The sequence below is a fragment of the Camponotus floridanus genome, unplaced genomic scaffold (assembly GCF_003227725.1).
Source record: "Camponotus floridanus strain SB8 unplaced genomic scaffold, Cflo_v7.5 scaffold60, whole genome shotgun sequence".
Taxonomy (NCBI): domain Eukaryota; kingdom Metazoa; phylum Arthropoda; class Insecta; order Hymenoptera; family Formicidae; genus Camponotus; species Camponotus floridanus.
Genome location: NW_020229770.1, coordinates 122272 through 130127, shown reverse-complemented (window position 1 = coordinate 130127; position 7856 = coordinate 122272).

Sequence of the window (7856 nt, the reverse complement as noted above, 5' to 3'; positions counted from 1 at the left end):
CCACGATTCATACGATAACAAAAAAACTTCAGGTTTCGTAGAAAAAAGAAGAGATAGTACGCTACATATAATTATGAAAGTAATCCGTATATTTTTCTTGTACGAATGTCCATCTTTCGTTCGTGAAATACGAGCCATGCGCGGTATTCTAAAAAAATTACAATGACCTAATCGAGCTTGATAAATAAAACTGAAGCATGCAAGGAAAATGCACAATTTAGATATTGTATAGTTACCAAGATAGAAAAGCTTTACAATTAATAAGCATTGTGTAGCTTGTTCCTATGTAATTATTCAATATTTCAGTTTATATATCTGGAATCTTATTTTAAGAATTGATTAACATTAATGATATATATGTATATGTATCTGTGTGTGGGTGTGTGTGTGTGTGTGCGTGTGCGTGTGTGGGTGTGTCATTTAATTAAATTATATTAAATTTTAACTGTTGTATTAGATAAATTTCTAAAAACGATATATTTTAAATGCTATATATTGTAAACATCTAAGCTTAAAACTGCTCATGTTCATTCACACATGAACTGTATATTAATATTCTATGTTAATAATTTCAGAATATCTATTAGTGTATTAAATTTTCTTCTTTTTTTCTTCTTTTTTTTCCTTCTATAATACGTATTCGATTTGAGCAAATTAAATCATACTGCAAGAGTCCCTGTGTTAAACCTGAACCAGTCAGCACACATCTACTATATTCTATACTATTATTCTATATTATCCTAATACGAATGTTCTAACTACATTTTTAATTGTTTCGGGGTATATAGATTTGGTTCAAGTAAATGCATAACTTCAGTGCCATATCCCTATACCTGATCTCATATCTGTGATCTTTAGCTAAACAGTAGCTAACATTTTGTTGTACAAAAGGAGATGTACCTTATTAAGTAGTCTATTTGATAGATTACTTGTCACTGTCACACTTGTATTATTGTACATTTATTCATCTTCGTAAAAATGATTGTAGTTAGAGAATTTGTTAATTTGTAGAATGCTCTTTTACGTTTATTACAGTACTGTTTTCTTATTTTAAATTTTAAATTGCTGTGTCCATACTTGACTGAAAAAAAGGCGCATCTATTTCATTACCGAATGTCTTATTGTTATTATTTATTTATTAATTTATAATATGCGATAAGTCTGATAGGCTTAAGTTTAACACAAATAAAACTAAGTAAGTTACATACTATATATCTATAAACAATTAGTTCGTCAAAATTGCCAAAAGTCTTCATACACACATATGGATTGAGAATATAAATAGATCACTAATCATAAATAAATTATTGTATGCGCATAAAGCATTTATTAAAAAAAGGAGAAAGTCTGACATTTTAATATTAATCAAGTTAGTATAGTAAAATACTTTACATCGGATGCCTCATTAATTCGTGTTCATCAAAAATTCAGTATTGTGTATGCGTAGAACATCTCTTTCGTAAGTGATAAATAAATCTGTATTTATCTATATTTGTACATTATATTGTGCATTATATAAAATGTCAACCGCAAAAATCGAGGTAAATATACTTACACATATGAAAATATTAATATATTTACCTCTATTATACTCAACTGAACTACTAGATTCATCACTATTATACTATAAAATAAGAATAGAAATGTTAAAAACTTTCAACAGGGTAAATGTGTTAATATGCTTTTGAGAGATGCTTGTGGCATCAAAGTTATAATATTTTACATAAGTGTGTATACTTATTAAAATTAGAATGTACTATACTTCTCTATAAACAGGGTAAAAACGAAAAATATTCGGCATGCTTATATAATGCTCATTAAGTTTATATAATTACACAGATACCTTTCTTAATTATATATTAATTTTTTTTTATACAGGTAAATATATAATTATTATAACTTTTTTTCCAATTTAAAAATGTACGGCTTTTATTATACTAATAGTACATCACTGTCCAAGATCTGTAAATATATTTTTAAGTATATATTAATCATGCCATATTATATATATTGCAATGTTATTTTTCCATGCAAACAAAAGATTAAGGGAATTGTAGTACCGGTTTCCATATACATGGACATATATACAAACATAATAATAAACAAATATCTATAAATATACAATGAAAGAAATATATAATAAGAGAAAATGTAATTGAATGCTTTAAAAATAATAGTAATTTTAATAATCTTGCATACAAATACCAAATGAAAATTCTGCATTTTAATGAACATACAATACACACACACACACACACATACATACATATATACAGAGTGTTTTATAAGTGGTCGACAAAATTTCAGGAATGGATTCCTCATGCTTAGAGAAGAAAAAAAAGTTAATCAACATCAACACACAAGATGCGGAAATGATTAGTTTTTGAGTTATTAAGATTTTTGTAATACAAAATTTTGTCTCAAATTTTTTCTCGTTTTAGAAGTCCTTTTACAGGCATGTCAACAATGTTTTTCAAGTTCGGCAACGTTGTTGATGCCTGTAAAAAGACTTCTAAGACGAGAAATGAGACAAAATTTTGTATTACAAAAATCTTAATAATTCAAAAACTAATCATTTCCGGACCTATAATAATGACCTTGAATAATTTTTTTTTTCTTTAAGCATGAGGAATCCATTCCTGAAATTTTGCCCACCACTTATGAAACATCCTGTATATATATGTGTGTGTGTGTATTTTATTTAATATAATATAATTTTTTTTACAAGAAAATATAGATTATCTAAATATTTCAAAGTTAAACATCAAGATTTCAAATTGTATAAAATATTGCGCGTAATAAATAAATAATTCGATTAACTATATTAAAAATTCAACTTTTATTCTTTTTTTCAGTCTCTGCATTTGTTGTACATCGTGAATTAACTTATCACAATACAATCTTTGTACACACAGAATCAAAAATTATAATAATTTATCGCAGATTTACAGTTATTGTCGGACTTACATAAAGATTTATGAATAATCTCTTGTAGAAAATATTAATACTATGTATATAATAATTTGAATTTAGTAAAATTAGAAAATACAATAATCACAAAACTATATGGCTCATAAAGAGTGCTCCAATATCTTTATTAATCAAACTGTATATTTGAATATTTTATGTACAATATGAATGATAAACAAGGAAACCTATGTTGAAAACGTATGAAAGCATTACCTAAACATATTCTATTTTTCTTTCTTTTCATTTTGATATTTGACAAAGAAACAATTTGCATTTCAGCAATTTACGACAGATATAGTATTCCATATAGATGTAATATATTATTTTCAAACTCCTATACAGCGTATCTTCAAACTGGCGATATAAGCAAAAAGAGAACTTTCTCGTGAAAAAATATGTAGACGTAGAATAAATAGTTTCCGTATGATACTTTTCTTCAGAAAACGAAACTTTTTTGTACGAAAAAATTGTATTTTTTAATTGCTACTTATTATTTAATACAACCCTCTTTTCGATTGTATTATAGTTCAAAGACACTCTGTATAATCAACTTTATAACATTTTTTTAACAAATTTGTTAAAAGTTCCTTACATAATATATGTTACATATACATATAGTATTTATTATATAAATATTTTGTATATAAGGATGACTAGAAGAAGATACAGTTGTGTTCTTTCTTAGGCCTAAAATATATAACTGTAAACAAATAACATCTTACTATAAAGTTTACAGAGAAAGATTAGAATTATATCTTAAACGGTTAACACATGTACATTTGACAAAAACATGTATAATATAATGTAATAAAAAAAACAGATTTGAAACTTCCATTCCCAAAAAATAAATTGTTTCCAAATTAGATAATTCATCCTATGATGAAACAATGCGTTATTGCTTATGTGAGAATTGGTGTTTATTTGTAATTTGCGTGTCCATTATTTGATATAAAGTCAAAATATATCCAGACAATTTTTAAAATATGTTTATCAGGATACCGCGTTCATTTATAGAGAACTAATAAAATTATTTCGATAAATCTTTGTTAAAAAATGCATATTTTATTTATCTATCTACTGGTTATAACTAAATCTTTCGAATTAAATTGTACATTTTTTTTAAATATCTGGTTCTTTCGAAAATGTATACGTAAAGATTTTTACAGTAAAAATATAAGTTATACATATATAGATTATCATAAACTCCTACGCTATATTTATATGCACTTTATATTATATTGCATGGAGCATAATGCTCAAATTTATATATATATATATATATATATATATATATATATATATATATATATATATGGTCATTCTGCTCTAGAAGAATATATATATATATGCTCCTAGAGCTAACTTTGGAGATATAAAATAATTTCTTCTCTGCAATTTATACTCATGCAGTTTAGAAAATAGCTAGTGCATATTTATTTCGCAGCATTTACAACTAGGTTTTTCCTTTTTTTATATTTCGCTAGAATTATAAAATTTTTTAAAACAATATTTGTACTAAATGCATCTAAATCATTTAAGAAAAATTTAGTATAAAAAAAATAAATTATTCTTGTAGCTGTAATATGATAAGTATTAATTTTACTTATGTAAAATTTACAAAAATAAAATATAAGAAAAAGTAAAAAAGAATGACTGATTTTCCATAAAGGTAGATTATATAAAGCATCTTTCGTTATGGTGTCAGGAATAAGAAAATGCAAGCAGATTTTTAAAGTGATTCTACCTACTTATTAACTAAAAGCAAGGTATTTATATCATTATTTTATAAATTCTATCAGTTACAGAAATTATTCATGTACAAATCCAAGCATCTATATTTTTGACATCATAATCTATATATATATAACATGCTCTTTTGTCAGATGCCAAAACATTTTTTAATATTAGCAACTAGCAATAAATACCTCTATCTCGAGAGGATTTATTAATAAATATATAATAGAGAGAATATATCATAAAATCAGTCTCCATATTAGGTATCAATAGAAATATACAACGGATTAAACACTTCAAAATGTGAAATATTACAAAAATCTTCTTTGTATAGAGAATTTATCAACCTCATATCAATAGATATTATAAATTTCAAGTTTTATCTAATAATTACAAAGTTAAATAATATTTGTATACACATGAGATTGCTTTTAATTATGCTTTGAATTATTCAATTAAAATAAAACGATATACAATATACATAATAATAAAATTTAAAACGTACAAAATATAGTAGTTTTTATACGCCGAAAAACACTAAAAATAAATTACATAAAAATGAATATTTTATGCACTTTTTTATACTTCTATATTTTATTATTATTGCATATATCGTACTATTATCTCATTAATAATTAAAAAGCTATCAAGGAAAATATAATAGATATATAATATATGAAATTATTTATGGGATGACTTTGTAAAATACTATAAATATTTTGGGATCATTCAATACTGTAGAATATATTCTCGGAAAGTATCAATTCCGAGTTTAATTATTTTTTGTCTTATCTAAAATTTAAAATAAAATATTCTGCATATTTTTCTTTAAATATAAATTCTTGTAGTTAAACTCTTTTCATTATAGTTATTTCTATAAAATTTCTGCAATAAAACGATACTCCAAAACTACAACTAGCATAGATGAGATCACTAAAGTATTTAGTTTCGTAGATTTTTTATTTTTCATAATGTGCCTTGTTTGCATTATTTTATATTTATTTACTATTTAAATGCAACTATGAAATAATATATACGCATAACATGTACAAAAAATAGCTATAAAGGAAGATATGTTAAAAGTACTTTTTTTAAACACATGTGATTATAGGATTAGAATTTTTAGAATCAGCAATGAAGTATGAATTAAAGTAGCACTGCCTCTGCGCAAATTCCTAATCCATAGATCATGTTTGAGTAATTGTATGAAATTATAGTGACATCGTGTATTTAACTGTATAAACTTGGGAGTTATTAAGATATATAATAATAATAATTTGTATCTTATCAGTATGTTCAAATTTATCTCAATCGTCAAATTGTGAGATTTTGCATTATGCAAGCAGTTAAAAATTGCCGATTTCTTCAGCATCATAAACGATTATGCTGTAATAAATGCAAATAATAAGGAAGATTTCTTTATTACTTTTAAGCCTTTGCAGTCCACAATTCTGCATCTATATTCACAATATAGAATCACTCACAATGTCCTTGTCAAAGAAAATTTAGATTATTCTGGGTAGATTTATATATATATATATATATATATATATATATATATATATATATATATATCTTTTAAGCATGTCTAAAGTGCTTTAAATATAGAATATAATATTCTTTGTTTTTAAATATAATCTCTCTATAAAAATAATTTAAATTTGAAATACTTTTACATACATACATACATACACACACATACACATATACATTAAAAAGCTTGGACCACAAAGGCTGAAAACGTATATTCTCATACTGAAATTTGCTATCTCTAAAAAAAGAATCTAATGTCTATGAAGGATTAATAATAAGTTATTAATTGTAAATCAATATATCTATGAAGATATAATTATAAAATATTTAGTATATATTCCAAAATTAACTTTTTGCAATCATTTCCATTTCTCTTGTATAGATTCTCTTTAATATATTTCTATCAATATATTCACGAATAAAAAATGTTTTTTGTAAATTTAAATTATTCACCTACAAGAAGATAACAAAATTTTAGATTGAGAAGTTTTATACAATCTAATATAGGTTACACTCACCCACTGCATTATTTCTTGCTCTTCTATATATAAATTCTCTGTAAGTAAAATAAAAAAATTAATATTATAGAAATCATCGAATTATAAAATGGCATGTATTATCATAAAAATAAAATGTCACTTAATACATGTAAGATGTATATGTAAGATTTTCAATATAAACATCGATAATTATTGTATTCTCACATATACATACATCTTTATTCAGTGCAGTCTTTTCTTTTATCTATACAATTTTTAATTATTTTTAAATAATTTAAAAATTTTATAATAATTTTGTGAAATACATGCATGTGCGATCTAGTACAAATGCCATAAAAATATCATGTTTCAAGTATCACAAACTATTAAATATGAATATTACTTTCTATATAAAACACAATTTTTGGCATATTAAAAATTCTTATTTTTTAAATACAAAATTTAATTTGTTCAATATATTCAATTTAATTAGAGTAATATTATTTTAGATAATGCTTTTGATTTTACATTTGTTTTCTATATTACCATTCTGTTCTACATATTTGATAATCATTATAATTTTATATTTAATCTTTAATAAGTATTACATCATTATGTTATTTAACGTGAAATAAAAACTTGTATAATTCAATAAATAATATTAAATATTGACATTTTAGAAAATACTTTATAATCTTATTATATATGTGAACATAAGTTTCTCTTCATAATAGGATTTTTTAAAATATATCTTTTGTGATACAAAAAGATGTGATCTTCAAAGATATTCTTGATACTCTTCTGTGATGTTACAAATTTTATAAATATGTAAATAATGTATAAAATGATAAAATATAATATATTAGACTTATAAATTCAATTACCTTTTACATTGCAGGAAGAAAAATCTCTTTTGAACATACTGATTTATGTAATAGAAAATCTTATTAGTATCTAGAAGAAACAAAATCATAGGTGCAACTCTTTTCTTCCTCCCAGATGTTTCTTCAATAAATGATTCAATGTATTTAAGTTTACTCTCCTTAATAATATTTATTAATTTATGATCTATGGTTTTCTCAGTTATATTTTGTCGTGATTTGATTTTAATTGAATTGCTATTAAGATTGTGTTAAAAGT